The sequence below is a fragment of the Astatotilapia calliptera genome, chromosome 18 (assembly GCF_964374335.1).
Source record: "Astatotilapia calliptera chromosome 18, fAstCal68.1, whole genome shotgun sequence".
NCBI classification, from domain to species: Eukaryota; Metazoa; Chordata; class Actinopteri; order Cichliformes; family Cichlidae; genus Astatotilapia; species Astatotilapia calliptera.
The window spans coordinates 17,825,658-17,845,807 of NC_137439.1; positions in this window are offsets into that span (position 1 = coordinate 17,825,658).

Genomic DNA, 20,150 nt, shown 5'->3' on the forward strand with positions numbered 1-20,150 from the left:
GTTGAGCGGGTTGTTGTTTTCTGGCCTGTGGGCAGGCTTTAGGAGCTTGAAAACCAGGGTGGTCTTACAGAACTATAGCAATAGTCTCTGATTTACTAACCACCCAACAAATGCCTCACAAAGCCATTCTTGTAACTTTGTACATTTTCTTTTGATAACTGAAATTCCATTTCATTTTCTTTGGCCATGAGCCTAAACACTGATGCTTACCAAATAAATATATGTTGCGCGGTTGGATGAGGAACATGGAAATTAGAACGTGTAACTTTAACTTTCATGATGAGGCTTCTGGACTTTCTCTCATGACCGGTCCCAGGAAAAGTTACTGTGTGGCTGCAAAAGCTTTATAATCTCTTTGTCAGTGATATAATTCCTTATGGTGCATTTTCATTATCATCTGCAGGAGGAGAGTTTGTTTGGGTTCATTTAATCACAAAAATAATCACAGTAGAAGAGATAGATCTTTTGGACAAGTATCTGAAATCGGCGGGATCTAAAACATTGTGAGTCACTACACTGACGAGTTATAGACAAATAAAGTCTTACACTGACCTGCTCATAAACATACACACTCACACAACCCCATCCTTACAAGTGCACACATTGTACATGCCCACTTTTAACCACCCAGTGGGAATGTGTTTTTCTAGATCATTTGAAGCTGAAATATTTGAGCTGCATGAGTCCTCTTATGAAGTTCTGCCAAGAAGGAGTTCAAAACTGCTGAGATCCTCAGACAACAACTCCAAAATTCCCAGAATTCACCCATTTCTGTTCCAGATAGTAATGGTTCACATGAAACAAAAAACGGTCAGACAAATTGACATTTATGTCACAGCTCTGCATGACGGAATAAAGATGATTTATTTAGGAGTGTTTCACTGCATATATTTATGAATTTATTTTGATAAACTGATATTTTGACAGTTCTCTGAAAGTTGATGTAGCTAATTCCCCTAAACCATAGAGCTTCAGTGTCTCTCAAAAATATGAAACATGCTCCCCTCCTTTACAACAAATGGCTCCGAGTATACTTGGATACAAAGGATTGTTGTTGTGAGGAAAACACACATGTCAGAAATATATGCTATACACTATACAGCAATGCACTGCTGGTCCAGATAATGACACAGCACCTATACTATCTCAGTGACTACTAATGCTTATTCAGTGTTTATACTGTAGTTATGTTGTTTATAAAAATAGATTATATTTGTTTCTCTTAGTTTCGGCGTCTCTGCCTCATGGGTTTCATGGTAAATAAAAAGCTGCGCCTGTTTTTATGGCGGATGGTCTTAGTGGTCAGCGTTATAGCTGCGGATTTGGATCTCCATCCAGCTAAGCATCATTTCATTTCATCTTTCCTCAGTCTCTCGTAGCAGACTTGACATCGAGCCAATGAGCTCCCCAGATATAACAAACGGTTTCAGCCATACCTAAAATCCAGAACTGTTTCTTAGTGACCAAGTATAAAAAAATAAAACATTATGATTGTTCACAATGCAGATTTTTTTATTATCTTCTGTAATGAAAATTCCACACCAATATTTGATATTTACAGTCAATAAATGCGCAGTATGCTGCCGTGTCACATATACAAGAGATGAATGCACCTTTGTTTGAAATGACAGCTTGGGAATACCTAAACTGTGACTCCCTCAAAAGTTCAGAGTATCGTTTTGCTGTGCGTTCCCTTCTGTGCAATTACAGTGCTCAAAGTGATTGAAAAACACCGGTCTAATGTCTCCTTTTTCAGGGCTGCCTTTATGCTGAACAGTAAATCTTTCTCAGCCGTTGGTCCATTTAACCAGATAAGGAGTTATTCCAGGCCTCACACAAGTCTGATGTCAGAGCCACTAATGACTTTGCTGGCTTGCCTTGTTTTCACATAGACATATCACAGGAAATAAACTGTTAAATGATCCTGCAAAGTACTGATATTTATAGGCTGGTATAGGCTGAAAATATATTTTTATAGCTTGGACATATGTGACCTTCAAATTTTGCACAAGGTGCAAAACCACTCTATTCATATATCTTTGAATATGAGAATGACTTTTTCCTGGAATTTATCCTTTTACATTATTTAGAGTTCAAGATGGATGTCCCCTAGAAACGCTACGGTGAGTTCAGAGAGGTTTCGTTTTGCGGGTCATGTTTTCAAACTGCAAAAACTGCGTAAACAAATGGTGAATAATGAGATTCAGATGTTTCTTTGTGCAGTTTATTGATTTCGTCATGTATGTCGAAATTGTCTGCTTAATCTGGTTTTTAAGATGAAGATTACTTAAAGCGTCGGTTCCTCATTATCCACACTCCAGTAGGGACAAGGGTGAGGGTTGAACAGTGAAAAACGCCTGTGTGAAACATGAGCTACGTTTAAGCTGTCGCCCAGTAAAGCCCGGGCTGTAAAGCGCGAGCCTCCCATGTTGATGGGCAGTTAAACACGTGGGGTCCCAAATCACTGTCAAATGAGCTTTGGTTTCAACCAAGCACCTGGGTTACAGGAGAGAAGACAGATGAAATCTTTAGAAATTGAAGTTCTTCTGCATTTCAAAAAAAATTCTGTTAACTTTTTTGTATGATGCTGTGACTAGTTTCACCAGATTCACATTTTCCCCTATCATTATTGTTTATGCTACGTTTTGAGCAAAAGTGTCAAGTGATCTGTTGTCATCTGGAAGTAAGCTATGAGAGTGATTTGGGCTGAAATAGGCCTTGTCACTGTTTTTTTCCAAGGAGGCCTCCCTCTCAAAAAAGTGCCTTTCTCAGCACCAGCTTGTCTGGCTGCACTTCCTGTCCCTTGGCTCTCCCATGCACATTGTTATTAGGTTCACCAAATGGCCCTGGTTCACCGGTGGTCCCCCCTAATAATTGCCACTGATGGACAGGTCTCGCTGCTTGTGGCCTTGGGCTTCACTAGACGTCAAGCGGGCTGGCCAAGCGTACTTCACTATAACGTTCACAAGAAAAAGCTTAACTGCTGTAACATGAGCACAGAATGAAATAGACTGTAATGACTTAAAACACATCTAATTAAGAGAAAATATTGTAGGGCACCTAGTTGCTTTGGGATACTGGGGTTGGTTTCTTTAAATGTGCTGTTGAGGGACGTCAAGGAAGAAAGGGTAATCTGATCCACAGAGTTAATATGGATAAGTAAAGACATGTTTACACCACAAATGAGGTCTGAATATTCTCAAGTGGACTTTGGTGAATTAGAGTTTCAGTGGTATAATGAGATGTATATACTTTTAAAATGTGATTTACACAAATCTCAAGCATGTGAAGCATGTGCCTAAATAGAAATATGATCTTAGTAATACTGAGACCAACAAACCGACTATAGCCTGTTGCCAAACTTTGGACCAGATACAATGAGTGGACAACAGTGATGACAGTGGGCATAGTTACAGGGGTGGTAGGGGTGATGTTGGTGATGACAACAGCAATGTAGATGATGAAGATGGTGATGACAATGATAATAATGCAGTGGTGTATGTCAGGGATTTTAAATTTTTTTTCTCATCAGTCATTTTGTCAGTGATCGATCAGATTTTGACGTTTCTTCACATTCCAGTTAGTGACTGTTTACAAATGTAAAATCATAAACTCCCATTTAGTTAGCTTGCTGATCTTAGGTCTGCCAGCTTTCTATGTTCACACAATAGACAGTGTAAAAGACATAACTACTGTGATTTCATCCATTGGTTAGTGAAGTCCCATTTTAGAGAAGGCATTGAGCATTTTGTCATCATAATCTTCAACAAGGGGCGTGTCTGACTGTGAACATGGTCGGTGGCTAACGAGCATACGCCAGCTAATCCTTCTTTATATAGTATGACGATGTATGATGAAGATTTACAAAATGGACCAAATATTTTATTCAACATGGACCAAAAAAGCGAGTGACCGAGACCATATACTCAGCAGGAAAGTGTTTGTGAGGTCAAATCTTCTATACTCTGTAAGTCAAAACTATCGCCCCCAGGTGGCGATTACAAATAATGCAGGTTTAAGGCATTTCTACATTGGCTTTACTTTTCAGACCCGAAAGCTACTGTATGTTCATGTTTTATACTGTCAGGGATTCACAGTAATTGTGAAGTCATACAAGTCTTTGATTTTACACACTGCAATAAAAAGCAGACTTCTTATATAATTTTGCTGTTTAAAAAACATGTTCTGAAGGTAATTTATCCGCAGCTAGCATATACTGAGCGCAAAGGAAAAGACTCAACCTCTGAGTTCTTTATGTTGTATAAAATAGGAGTGCTTTGCATGCTATGCAATGTTATGATCTTAAATGTGTAGAAGATGGTTACATATATGACATAATGCTAACAGACATTCTAAACAGTGTAAGCAATGGGTCAGATTATAATTAGTAGGAGCGGAAATAAATAATGCAGTATGACTTCCTGGGTGATGTACTGACCATGGTATATGATGGTGTATAACGTACACACAAACATTTTTAGTCACTAGAAGGACACACAGGGTGTTTCAATCACAAAGCTAATGCTAGCTAACAGCATCAGACCAGGTAGTGAAATTGAAGAGCTCGTGTGTTGTGTGGTGCTCATGGATGTTGACTTTTCTCTTCATTGGAGAAAAAATTTAAACAAACTTAACTTTTTCTGTATTAAGAGGGTGAACAGATAGAAAATATTTGCAAAGCTAGCTAGAAGGATGTTTTTGGTCACATTTGATTATCCTTTCTAGTGAGTACACAACTTGGAGTGTGAATTTGAAACAACACAAGCAGAAGATTTCAGTTATTTAATTTCTGCTCATGCTTATTATAATATGATTTGTCCCTTCCACTGTTAGCATCGTGTCATTTGATTCATTCTGTACACTTTATGTATTATAGCTTTTACTTATGTTCTGCAATAAAACGGCACCACCATACAAACCTAGTGTTTCACAGGAATTCCTCATATTACAGAAACACAAATACATCCCTTAAATATGCAGAGAAATTCAAAGGCCCGCTATGACCGGATAGTCACAGGGGTTTACTGAACATTCGGTTTTATAAATAATGGACTAATGGTTTTTCAGAGCAAGTAGTCTCACAAAAATTAAAAACAGATAAGGTGTCAAGCTACATTTTAATGAGTGTCTTTAAAATAGATCCCTAAAAAAGGCCCCCAAAGGATCCCCTAAGTATCAGTGTGCTGCCCACTTCCATTGTACCCCAACGTTAACAGTGCAAACCACCACAATCCAAACAATACTTAAGAAACAGAATAAACAGAAAAAAACAAATAATTAAAAAAAAAAAGTTTTCTATTTTAAAAGCACATTTCTTGTAATATTAGCAATTATATGGCTATGAAAAAAGATCTTGCTTAAAATATGTTCTTAGGGGTTGCCAAGCTGAATTCCTCATTCCCCATGGGTGCACTGAAAGTGGCCGTCTCTGGCCTCTGTGAAGGAAAGGATAGGGAGGCAGATATGAGTCTGCGGTACTCAAACGCCCCAGCCTCGACCTCACAAACAGACCAGCCTCATTGGAGTCTTGGCAAAAGCTTAAAACTATTTTTTTCTGGCTACTGGGAAGTGTTTAAAGACTTATGACAGCATGAATACTTCTGGCTACTACACAAAGTTTATCACGAAACAATTCAGGTTGTGGTCACTGAGTCATACTTCATCTTTTAATTGTGATCTCCTTAGATTCTCGGGTTGTATTCTCAACCAGTCAAGCATTATCACTTTATCTTAGCAATGCTGCAGAAGCTGAAAGATGTAAGCAGTGACATGCTTGTTCTCTCTAGTGAGGGTATTTCCTGTTTCCCATAAATCCTTAGTTCATTCACCAACTAATGTCTGGCCAGCATGAAAGAAAAAGGGATTAAATTTGACATTTCTTTTCTTGCAAAAATAGGTCAGTTTTAAGTTTACAAAAAACCCAACAACTTTTGAATAAAAATAAAATACAGAACTTACCCCAAAGTACCCCAAAAGTAAAATACTTACAGTACTATTTTCTTTATTGTTGATTATTTTTTCTTTCTTTTAAAGCTGCCAGTTGCTCTGACTACTACTATTAATTTTTATCTACTAAAAACTTACATCATAAATTAATAAATATATTATAAATGAGTGTGTAATAACTAATAATCAAAGTAATAATAGCTGTTATCTTGAATCTCATTAACCAACTGAACAGCCACTATCAGCTATGATCAGTCACACATTTGTCATTGTAATCAGTTATAATCAGAACAACATGGATTATATAGACGGCATTTAGCAGTCCTGTAGTTGATCACTTAAAAGTGCAGATCAACTCTTTAAGAAAATATCACAGTAAATTAGCAAATGTAAAGGACACATTTTAGCTAAAGTCATGATCATTTCCCAGTCATTAGCTTCTAGTTTGTTTGTTTAATAATATAATAAATAACATATGATAGTATTAATACCATGAACATTAACTCAAAAACATGAGTCTTTCCCTCATTTGTCAGACTTTAGATGTGTGGTGTAATGAGGATGATAACATTCGATTACTGGCCTAAAAAGTGATGCCGACAATTGAATCACCGAGTTTCAATGCAAGTCGTGCTATAAAAAACACCACCTCTTCAGTTCCAACTAACTCTTCAGATACAGTGAATAAGCTTTCCTCTTTAGTCAAAGAAGGGCAAATGCAAATGTTAGAATGAGCAGGCATGCGTGTGGGGGTGGAGCCCTGTACAAACAATGATGTGTCGAGGTATTTTAAGAATTGATGTCTAGACGATATTGCTAAAAAGGCCTATTAACTACAGCCGACTGCAGAACTCCAAAGCCATTTACTGGTAGTAGTCAGGAGATGGTCAGTGGCAGTAACTGATTCAAGAAAATAATCTTTTACGATGGAAGATTCAGGTTTTTTTTTTTCAAAGCCAGCGTCACAATGAATGAGCATTTAATACCACACTGATGAAAATTTTAATTTTCATTTGTTTTTACATGACAAAAGGTTCAGTGGGATTTTTAATTTAATGCTTTAAAATCCAATAATCTTTACAAATAAACAACAGGAATATACGCACATGCACGCACTCACATGCACGCATGCACACACACATCTAAGCAAGAACTTCCAAGTTCTCAACAGTCTGATGGTGTAAAGGTTGACTGTAATAAAGTTCTTATCAGAAGGAAGCATGTTGATGCACACAGCAACAGGGGCTCATAAAAACCCAGCCACACTAAGGTATCTTCCCCACATGTCATGAGAGCGGCTCAGTCCATGCTATAAGCTCAGTCACACAGGCAAACACAAACACACAGCGATCAAATTCCACAACACTGCTGCTCACTTGTGGCTAATTGATGCATGTGTTAGATAATAAAAAGAACATCCTTTTTACATACTCCTAATGCTGTCCAGCAAAGAGGCCAGGGGGAAGAGAGCAAGGGGGGAGGGATGTGCTTTCCTGTGTTTTGCTGAGTTCAGATGACTGTCATGATTAAGTCAGATGAGCAGGGGAAGATTTACAGTCCCCCCCTGTGAGGAGATAAGGCAAGAGGAGTCACTCTGACTGACAGCACATGCCTGGGAGGGAACATAACCCACCTGATGGAGAGAGGTTTTCAACTTTCTTAATCTCTCCCTCTTCCTTCATTACATTCATCATCCCTCTCTCTCTCTCTCTCTCTCTCCTTTTTGAGTGCTTGACAGCTCACTAACGGTAAAAACGCCCAAAGGCAACCCTCGAGTCGAAAACGCATCACACTGCCTCCGCCTAACCAGTCTTTACTCACCTTTGCACACCTTTTTTGCTCAATTTCAAAGTCAGTGTCTCTCCCTTCTCAGTGTAACAGTGCTGTTTCTGTGTCCGCCCCCACCAGTCCCCTTAAACACATCCCCTCAGCTCTCCCCTTTCCTCAGTCTGAAATAAATCAATGCTGGTTGGAGCTCAGTTGTAATAAATCAGGTCTTGTCCTGGACTGGAGCCTGCCCAGTCAGCCTGTCACTGCCTGGCCTTCACTCAGGATTAATTAAAGGCCTGATATAAAGCCCAGATGTGCTGGAGCAAGAGAGCCCTGAACCCCTTAGACCAGTTAAGGGCTCGTTCTCTGCCTGCACACACATGCATACAAGCATGCAGTGTATATCAACATCTGTACACACATGGCAACACGCATGCATCTTTTTAGACACACTGCTATTTGCAAATTCATAGAGGCATGAACAAAGGTCTGCACATGTCTGTGGCCTTCTTGTAATTGTGATATAATGACAGTGAGCTCATCATTACTTTCTGTCCCTCCCATGTTCCCAGTAATACTCCAAGTAGAGGCAGGAATAGAGGTGGAGCCACAGTGATGTATTTGTAGTGTGTTTCGGTCCACTTACAGTAGGTATATCTGTGCAAAGCATTTTTACTGACAGATGTTGAGGCAGTAAAAGTCCTCTGCAGGGGGCTCCATGTGCTCATGGTTCAATTGAAAATAAAACAAAGCACAAGAGTAGGTACAGTAGTAATATAGGATGGTTATTTTTCAGCATCTTGTCTGTTTAGTCTGTATAAACAATGTGAAATGATGAGCAGCTGGAGCCATTTTGTGGTTTTATTGGGCAAAAAAAAAAAATCCTCCAAGTAGAAATAAATTTGTGTCAATACACAATTGCTAACGATAAGTATAAAGATGTTAAATATGCACTTAGTAAAAAATATCTTCATTAAACTAAATTTCTTGAAGAATATGCTGTGTCGCTGTGGAAATCTGCATCCTGGTAATACACACAGGAGTTTAGACCAGCTGACTGTCAGCAGTTTTTTGTTCCTACTACAGTAAACTGACAAAAAACCAATAGAGCATAAAACATAGCATAACTATAGAACTACAGAACGTAGAAAGTACAGTAGTCTAGTATTTTTCCAATATGTTTAAATGACTGAACTAAACTTTCCTTAACTGAGAGAAAACCCTGAAATGGTAACTTTGTTTACTTCATTTTTTTTTGTCGAATTTTAAACTTATTCTATCTTGGCAATGACAACACATCTATATATCTGACTTTTTATCTTTACTACATGTCTCATGGTGGTTGACAGGGTGGTGTTGCTAGCGGGTGGGGTTATTCTGCCTTGTAAGGTCAAGGGTTGCAAGGCATACTTTATTGCATGATGACTGAGAGGGGGATTAGATGAGTAAGATATCACTCTGTTTTCTGGTCACGGCTGAGCAAGGTTAACTCACAGTGGCCCTGGGGCTTGCGCTGAGAGGAAAGGAGGGGGGTGAGCGAGGGTATCGTGAGGGCAAGGGTGGCTTGAGGGACTATTGGGCTGATTCCCGATAGCCGCAGTGCGGTTTGGCCTTCCCGCTCCATGGCAAATGCTCACACAGGAAATTAGAAGTCTGTGCTTCCCTTTTTCACACGAGCTCTTCTTGCACACAGCCGCTTTCTTTTATTTTTGCAGATTATTTTGACACGGACAATGCTCAAAAGGTCATTTTGACAAAATTAGCATATGCTGTTTCATTTTAACCCCCCCCCCCCAAAAAAAAAAAAAAATATATATATATATATATATATATATATCCATGGTGTTTTATTGAAAGTCCCCACTGTGGAGTTATTTTCCAGCATTTATTTATTTATGCAGTCACATGAATGCCAGCAAAATCTTTGTCCTGCTCGACAGTTCAAACAACAGCACAGCTAATTTATTTGTCTCGGCTGTGGGATGTCTGCACCCGTAACACATTTACAGTTTAAAGTTCAGAACATATAAATGACGATCCTCTTCATATCACTGCTTTCAGAGGCCAGTCTGAAGATGTGGGGCCCACGCAGTCAGAGATCATGGCTTAAACAGATTGAGGCCATTTTCGTGTGTCAGATATGATATAGCCGCTTGGTGCCTAATGGGGCTGGAAAAAGAGGTAAACATGTCCTCGACCCTGTGAATTCCATTACATAAAGACGTTGATTTGCACCGCTGGGTACACCAACTGCAACGATGGAACTAAACTTCCCAGATAATCTCTAAAACTTGAAACACAGAGGCCACAGAACTCAATGAAAAAAAACTCAGCTTTGACAAATAAACAAACTACACAGTCTTTAAATGGGTGCTATAACACAACATTAACATGTTGCAGTGTATTATCAGACAATCAACAAATGATTCTCCAAAGTGCTCTCACTTAGACCTCAAGATACAATCAACACCCAGGATGAATGCAACTTAGTATTCAGGCGTTAAAGCAGGAAGAAAAATAAACCCAGAGAGTAATTGCTGATATGTTCCTAATGTGCCCCCTCACCCTTGCCTCCCCCTTTCTCTGTACCTCCTGCTGATAGGCCACCCCTGATGGCTGTCACACCTGGTGTTGAAGACAGTAGGGTGTATTTTATCTGCTCAGGGCCCTTTGGGGGGCTATTCGTCTTCCTCCAGACTGGTGTTGGGAGGTCAGGGACAATCCCTCTGTTTATCCCGCTGTCCGTCAAGGCAGCTCGCATCCCTGGGGTTTCTTTTGCATCTCCCCCATGAAAGTGAGGCACACTCGCACCGCTGAGCTGGAATGTTCAAGTAGGGCAATCAAGCCGCTTGACACTAAATTCGCCCATACAGGAATGATGTTTTGAAATCTACTAAATATCTAGACATGCAGCGCACTGCAATTTCCATCAATGTGTTTTATGACTCAAGCAAAACCTTTAAGAAATATACAACCTGACACAGTGTCCGGGTGAGCGCCATTTTTTTTCTTCAAAAATCATTTTCTTGAGGTACACTAACATGACTATATTTGTGTTTGCCTTTTCTATACACTCCTGCAAAATAGTTAACTTGGCATTGTTTAGATGTGGAGTGTGCCCAGTGGCCAGCAAAAGCACTGTTTATCTACTCTGCGTTGCACTACTGCTTCTGCCTGCACACGTGTGTCTGGGATTCTGGGATAGGTCCCCTGGGCAGATGGACCACACATGTGGAGAATGTGAACTCGGCACTCAAACTAGTTTCTCCAAAAAGGGGGGGGGGGGGAAAAGTAGAAATTGTAGTGACTGGTATAAGGTGACAAAAATGCTTGAAATGAGTGAGTGTGACACAAAATGCAATTAGAAATATGCTAATATTTATGTGCACAGACTTACATTTGTGGTGGTACAATAAGTAATTCTTCTGCATTTCAAATTACATCACACACAGATGAGGTAATGTCTTGCTTTGGCAGTTTTCAGCTGCATATCGGGCTATCTCGAGCCACATATTTCTCTCCCAGTGAACCATTTTCAGCCGCACAAAATAAATCTAGCAACTACAGGCTTAACTACACATTAATTAAACAATGTTTTATCTTCTATTGCTTTTGCTATCAAGTTGAACGACACACATTTTGAAATGTTCAAAGTTAGAAAGAGGGTGAGAAAAAAAAAGAAGCAGGAGGGAGGGAAGGAGAAAATGAGTGAATTAGTGAGGGGAGCGGTGTGTGAGTGTGGAAGGTGAAATTTGACTCACAAGCTTGCACTCTTGCCTCTCTCTCTGGGACTTCTCTACTTGGCTTTGACTTAATTGCGTCCCCGATATAAACAAGGGGGTTAGTGTGAGAGCAGACCAGCAGCTGAGGGGCTCTCACAGAGGGCCAGACTGGGGATTGAGTTCAGAAGGAAGGAAGGACTTAACGCAGAAACTGATATAAAATATGCAAGGGAGTGAAAAGGAGAGAGACATGGACAGAGGATTAAAGATGCGGGGAAGAAATGATAGCTCCTTAACGCAGCAGAGATGACAAAATTAGAACGTGACAGAAATGTGCCAGCTTTCATATCTCACCATATTTTGCATCAAAGCTTGACTGGCGTATCAAGTGGTAATGCTGCCCTGTAATGCCAGAACCGGAGCATCAGACAGTAGCCCTTCTGGCTCCAGCACAGTTAAGGCTGCCCTTCTGAACATCTCTTTCACAGATACTCTCTACTGATCGATTAGTTCCAGCCCTTTCAAGCAGACAGCTAAGGATTGTATTCCATTTTAAGTGATCCCTACTCAGAGTCTTAAGCCCACCAGACCCAGGCAGATGCTGCTGAGGTGCACCTCTGGATTAAGCCCCTAAACTAACAAAATAACTGAGGTAACAACCACATACAGTATACTTTACAGTAGTAGCTCCAAATACATTAGGTCCATATAAATGGTGGCTCTGGATGGATAAATCCCATTAGAACTCGGCTATAGGAGAATATTGTCTTTTGGAAAATATGCTTTAATAGCAAAATCGTTGCCTTGCACACTTGAATTTGGAACAGTAGTTAAACATTTTGGGAAGCATGCTTAATTGCTTGCTTTCCAGAATTCTGCTGAGAATATCACTACAGCTTGAATATATTTATTATAAATACAATGAAGATGGGTAAGAGGTAGAACAGATTTGAACAAATCTATTCAAATGCATCAACGCTGGGGCACCAGGAAATCTAAAACCTATATTCCATATATTGGTAGTTAGAGAAAGAAAAGAATAGGTCCTCAGTGTGTATCTGCTACTTATGGACATTTGGGCAAGAACCTTGAGTTAAAACACTGAATAAAGCCTGCTAAAGTAGCTGTGAAGTTAGTGCAGGATCCACACTGTAGTTCTGGTGGCTTAACAGCAAGTTGATAACATAATTAATAAAAGCCAAATTAAACAAACTAAATGAGAAAAGAAGGGAGAGTTCCTAGACAAGGCATGAACCACAATACCTTGGCTGTTTTGTGTTTTACACCACTGCAATATGTGAACTTTGTCAGTCTTTTAAACAGTAGAGGGGTTTTATTAGGGTTAAGCTTAGCCAACAAAAGTGCCATGGTGTTGTACAGCCAGTGTTGGGAAGGTTACTTTTAAAATGTATTCCATTACAGAATACAGAATACATGCCCCAAAATGTATTCTGTAATGTATTCCGTTACGTTACTCAATGACAGTAACGTATTCTGAATACTTTGGATTACTTAATATATTATCATGCTTTTTACAACAACGTGAATGTACTATTGCTGTGTGATTTATTACTATTACTGAAGGTCCGCGACTCCGAACTGTAGTAAAGGGACCTCTGATTAAAACGGCGGGGTCCCTGTCGGCTCGTAGCCGAAAACTAGCTTTACTTTGTTGTGTGGGTCAACTTTTCTTGCGACAGACAGAGAGAGGCGTTGAAAGACTGCTCCAACGGAACTTATTGTTTTCGGAGGAAAACACGAACACGGTGTACAGTTGAGTCTTAATAGCTTACTTACAACTGGGCTCGTCAGGCACTCTTCTTGGCTGAAGTGGTTATTATTATATTTACATGCTTCCAGCTCCCGTTTTTCCTCGATGACAACTCGTACCTTTCCACTCCCCTTTTTCTCTCTCCCTCCTCGCGCTCACAGACCCATAACGTGTATGGCAGTCCATTCTCCCTGCAGCACGGACTACACTGCCCATGATGCTACATTCTTTAGAGCTATGCTTGTAGCATTCTGCCTGTTAGCTTAGCACAACAACAACAACAACAACGAAAAGGCGCTCTCTCACCCAGGAAACACACAGTCGCAGAGAGAGAGAGAGCGTCGCCCTGTAACCATGGCAACCGTAACGCTGCCGCCTGGATCAACAGAACGTAGCTGTCAAACAAAACCCAAACAGTCCTGACCCGCGACAAAATGAAACAGGAAAGTACCGCAGTGTAATCCATTTATTTCAACAAAGTAACTGTATTCTGAATACCACCCTTTTAAACGGTAACTGTAACGGAATACAGTTACTCATATTTTGTATTTTAAATACGTAACGGCGGTACATGTATTCCGTTACTCCCCAACACTGTGTACAGCAATGCTAAGGGATGCAGTCTGCATATGTCATGCACACCAGTGTCTTTGATAAAAGGGTGGTGTAAAGGTGAGGTAGCTTCATACTTCCTTCCAAGCCTTCAGCATGAACACCAATGCATATGTTTCCAGAATTTTAGATATATCGTTTATATATTTTTTATATTACATTGTTACCAACAGCAACAGAAAGATAAGCAGCACCTTTGAACTTTGTCTTGTGGATCGTTAATCTGCGCCACAACCAATGACTGCAGCACAGTCAGAGCTGTTGTCGTTGGGTGAAATATAAGGGTGAAATAAGGGTGAAATATTCTATTCACTCATTTTTGCTGGAAAGATAATAGGCTTTCAAAAATGCTGCACTAGAAGTGGGTATTGTTAATACAAAAATACAGGAATTAATAAGTACTGTGTGCTGTGTTTTTAGTCATAGAAACAAAAAACCCTCAAAAACAGTACAACCTTTATAAAACTCAGTACCATGTGTCAGTCAGAGTGATTAATTGCTACTGATTGGTATAATTTTCTGATGAATACTGTATTTTCCCATTTATTGCTCTGTAAGAAGTGGGCTATGAGAGTTCCCAGGAAATTGGTGTTTGACATGGTGTGCTATGAGAGCCATGTTGTCCTTTAAACTGGGACAAATTGTGTCTTGGGCAGCTGCCAGGGTGTAAAATGCCCAATTTCGGCCCCAGCTATTTAGAGGCAATCATCCACGAGGTCAGGCCAGTCTCAGCACTTCATTTCTCATCTATTTTGCTTCCACCCATGACAACTAAATGACGGCTGACACCGACTCACACGATTTTGTACTCACACGAATTTGTACTGGCTAAAAATTTGTGTGTGTCCCACAGCCATGACCCCTCGGCTCATGTCCTGCAGGGGATAAAGGACTGGGTCAAACATATGACATCATTCTGAAGTCATGGAGTTTAGCAGTGACCGAGCTGTGATTTTTATGTGTGTGTGTGTGTGTGTGTGTGTGTGTGTGAGTGAGTGGGAGAGAGAGAGAGAGAGAGAATGTTTATTTTTAAAATGTAAAAAATTAGGAGTTTTGCCAAGACATCTTTTTGTTAATCAGATTTAGCATCTGGATGCCATACTGTTTCAAATTAGATTGTCTCTCTACTCAGAACATTTACAAAATTCGCCAGTGGGACTGTTTCTAAAAGAATATTTACATGCATTTACATGCAAAATAAAGTTAGCAACCCAGAGTTCCTCTGTTGCCGAGAGTACATCCTCTACCAAAGTCAATATCAATGCCTTACCTCAAAATTTAAAAACAGAATTCAAATCCAAATTTTAATGGATTCTGCTCCACCCGTCCTCCTGATTTCATGAATTTCAGCTTAATGAATAAGCAATCAGTAATGATCCTTCACACAGGAGTTCTAGTAGGACTGAAAACTGAACTAGGGGAACTGCTGCTGTGTAAAGACAAATAGAAAAAGGAGTTGGGATCTGTCACATACATACTGATAAATGCACATACTCACCACGAACTGCAAGGTTAAGGAGCTTAGAACATGTCGAGTCAGTTTTATTCATTGCCCAATATCAGAAATCATAAGTATGTCTCGAGTGGCTTTCTAATCTGCACTGCGTACACTGCCCTGTTACCTTAAAGACTCTGTCCTAAGTGCTCCCTGCTGAGAGTAAGGTAAAAACAGATGTTGGTTTCTCATAGATTTTGAGCAACCGGTACCTTTTACATCAACCCTGCCTGGGCAGTCATGCATTTACAGTAGGTAGTTGTAACAGTTCAACATAAATGCTCAGTGGCTTTAAAATGTCCTCATGTTCGTGATTGTGAGTTTCATATGCAATAAACTAATGTCTTTAATTTCCTTTCAAGGTCACACTGGTGAAAAGTATTTTTTACTATTGATTATAAAGGAGTTGATTGTATTATAAAAGACAGTTTTTTTTACATTTGTTTCATTTCTTTTCTGATTGAGGTCATTAGAAACCTCAAAATTAGTAACAGCGGGGGGAAGGGTTACCATCACCTACACACCACCCTTCTGTTTGAATTACTGCTAATGTCTAAAGGCATTGTGTCTTACAAATGCTTTATTTGACACTAAATGAAAAAAAAAAAATCATTGAAAGACTGGAATTGGAGTCACCTTTTAAATGGAAATTCCAGCAAGTTTAATGGTAGGCCCTTGGTGGAGGTGAAGTAGATTATTATCCATCTTTATTCGCTGTTCTCTTCTTTTGTCTTTGGAGTCTTTGGGAATTCCAAGAACTCTGTATTAGAAGGTTGGGAAATCTGGCATATGATTGGAGACTGACTCTTTCTTTTTACACATGAACCTCAGCCCTGAAACTTTCTTGACATTACCCAACAGAGTGGTATGCAAGGCAAATGTTATCTTACTTGTCCCTTGCAACAAAGCTGTGTGATTGCCAATTGCAAATGATGTAGGCGAATTCACAGCAACTAGGCATCATATCTCCTGACTCTTGCATGCTCTACCTCGGCAGGTCCGCTGCCTAAACCAAGCACAGTATTTCCAGTTGTAAGAATATGTCTGAATCTCTGTCATTATCGGCTTTATGAACTCCTGACTGCAATGGTTTACCCAGAGTTTTACTCAGGTACTGTCAGTGTGATACTGAATGGCCAGCTACTCATTGGCCATTACGGTCAGACAGTAGCATAAAATCACCTCATTAAAAGAAAGCTAAATATTGACAAAAGGTTTAGGCTTGGCTGACTGAAAGTCAAAATTTAACACGTGTGGGCTGCATTAAAACATTCAGAAGCTATTTGCAATTTTTGTGATTTTTCAATCAGGCTATAAAATCACCATTGCTTTTTTTTTTATCCGCTTTTTCTGTCTCTTTAGTATCACAGATGACTGGAAAACAGTTGACCCCCATCTCATGTTGATTATTTAGCTATGCCTTCCTTCAACTCTGCACTTCACTCCCCTCACTGACCACCTCCGTTCCCCCAAAGACCGCTATCCCCCAGTCAGATTTACTGCAAAATATGTGTGTTCCACCATATTTGTGAAATTCCCCATGTGTCAACCTCCAGCTCCCCTAAGCAGGGCTTTGAACCTGCCCACGAGCTTGAGAGCGCACATAAATTCACCACACTTGATGCAGAGGAGTAGACTGTCTTTACATAGGAGTCTAATTGCTGAACTTTGCCACAGCTGAGTTTGCGGAGCTGAATGATTTGTCAAAATTCCTCTCTCTTAGTAATAAATTAGCCTGCCAACTTGGTCAGCCAGTTAACATTTTAAATAAATAATGACTCTTATTTGGATTGTCTTGGTTCTCTCTCCCTTTTTAAAGGAATAACTACAGAAAGGTTACTTGGCAACTGAGCAATGTTTTGACATTTTCAACCCTCGCTATTAATATCATAATAAACGTGCAGGGAAGAACTGTCATGAAACACAAAGCAAAACTCTAAATCTATCGTAGTGATTCTGCAAAAATATATAACCTGCATCACATATATGCCTGGAAAAGCGAACACTTTCATGAAAAATAATTACATCTGGAACATAATGTTGTGATGAGTTTCATGACCACCTAGTTTGTGCGACTATGAATTAGCCTGTTCTGGAAAATTGTGGGAAAAAGTGAGTGTGCTGTCCTATCAGAAGCCAAAATGAGTGTTTACTTTGACTTGGAGTTCACCTTGCACTTGGATTGACCCTCCACCAAACTGACTTCATTGGCTCACACTTGCTCTTCTTCTTTTGCTCATTTCCATCTTGTCTGTCCCCACTTAGTCAGCTTTTCAAGCTTCTCTGTGAATTTTCATAATTCTCTCATTTACTGCACTGGTAAAGCCCAAGCTATAAATCTGCAGTGAAGCATGTTACCTGACAGCAAAGTAATATTTACTCAACTACTGTACTTAAGTATTAAAGTTTGCCGCTTGCCCTTTAACACATTCTTCATGGATTTATTGTAGCTTTAACTCATCTACATTTATTTAGTGGCTTTAGTAACAATATTTCAAAATGCTATATAACATGTATTAGTATTTTCTAGGATTTTAGTATAATTACAAAAGTAGGACATTTACTCATAATTAACTATATTTCTAAGAATAACTCCTGGCATCCTGGGACGCAAGTAAAAGATCCAAATCCCATATGCAAGACTGCAAATAATATTTTCCTCGGTTTTTAAAAGTTTATTAAGACTTAATCAGTAACAAAGGGGGCCATGGTTAAGACATTCTTTAATTAAGTACAGATACTGGAGTTAAAAAATACTCCAGTAAAAGTGAAAAAGTGCAGGCTTTTCTTATTCAGAGTAAGAAAGTAAAAATCACACTTTGGAGGATGTTTCTACCACCTATTTTTGGATAAAGCTAACTGACACTTGTTTCTATATTATTGTAATAATGAAATAATATTAATAAAATGGGAATACAAACTTTAGTCTAATTTTCACTTCTAGCTGTATCAGCTTTAATCAGAAAAAAAATAGCTCTGTTTTCTGTTGCCTACATTGTAGAGGGTGACTTTGCCTCTAAACAGGAAAATTAGTACAGATTAAAGTGGGATTCAGCAGGAGGGGGAACCTAAAATCTATTGTAGTGGCTCAGTGTGGGGAAAAGAATCACAACTCATAATTTCTATTGAGAGCTTAGGTAGATTTTCATGAGTTGTTCTGGCTGATTTCCATCCTCTACACTGACACTACACTGCTTATGCTGTTGTTATAGCCTACAGTATACAGTTGGTATGAAGGTGGAATTCACTGTCAGCATAATCAGCTAAAATTCCTAATAATCTATGCTACACTTTATGTAACCATGAGCCCCACAGCTACTGTGCACCAGTCCAACACACTGTTGTTTACTTTAAATGCATCACAGTACAGAAAACTAACCAGCTTATCCTGTGCTAACCTGCATAGGATTGCAATCCTTACCTTTAAGTCTAACCTCTCTACCTTTTCTCCAGTCTATCTCCATCTCTGAGTGAAGTTAGCTCTTTTTCTTTTCTCTCCCTGTAAAATACAGCAGCTGGACCTTTAGCTAGCAGCACACTAAACGGCAAACTGCGCACAAACAGTTTGTGTGTTTGCTGATGTTTGTTGAGCTGATGAAAAACCTGCATTAGAAATGACCTGCCACAACATGTTACTCCCCTTAAGCTTGCTCGTCTTTTGTAGACTTGGTAGATGCTGCATTACCGCAACTGTAACTTATGACACCTGCATTCGTTCCAGTGCTGTGTCAAAAAATGGTTTTGCATCTTTCATCTCTTTTTATGCAACATCCCCTCATGATGAATTCACAAACAGGATTGCCTCTCATGGGTTACTGATTAGACTCAAATTGGGTTGATGTGTGAAGGCCAGTGTTGGGTAAGTTACTTTAAAATAGTAACTTAGTTACATTACTAGTTACTTTTCTCAAAAGTAACTCAGTTACTTCAAGTTACTCGTTACTTTCAAAGTAACTAGTTACTAGGGAAAGTAACTTTGGTTTTACTCAGAATTCTCTTGTTAATGTGTTGCTTCCATAACTTTGTGCCACCTACCAATAGAAAGAAAAAGATAATGTGCATATTTCCACGAGAGAAATCCCACGCCTGGACCGTCATTGACTGCTGCCATGATTCTAGCCTATGTCACAGCGTCATGTGCGCCTTTTACATCCAATACAAAAACTGCAGTCGTGGTGCTTTCGATTGTACTCAGAACTCGGAAATTCTGCCTTCTGAATAGGAAGATGTAGGTAACACCAGACTGCAGATGAGCTGCATACAGGGCTGGACTGGGACAGAAAATTGGCCCGGACATTTTGACTAGAGACTGGCCCACCATTATAGGAAAAATCATAAAGCCTTTGAATGAAAATAAACACTGTTGTGACAGTGATGTACACTGTCTGATGGTATATATGCATCAATCTATCAATCGTTTGTTGTAAGATTCAGATAATTATTTTTTAAAAGCTAGACATTTTAAATGAGAATAAGAAAGAAAAGTATTTCTTTGTGCCCCCCATTCCCAGTTAATGCCCTACATGCCCCCCTGGCAACACTTTGCTAGATCCGCACCTGCACAGTTACCAGCTGTCAGCTACCTAAAAAAGGATCCTGGTGTTATTTGTCTCTCAGAAACAGTTCATAACTTCCCTTCAACTCATTCATGTCACCTAAAAGGTAAACCTGTTTCTCCATCACCTGTTCAGCTCTGATGATCCAGTAAGGACATCCTGGTTTCATCTTCATGTTTCCCTCTCACCAGATAACCAAACCATATCATGACCAGCAGCTTTTTTGCAGCTGTGGCTCCAGCAAACATCAGCTGATACTAGAAATTAATATTAAATAA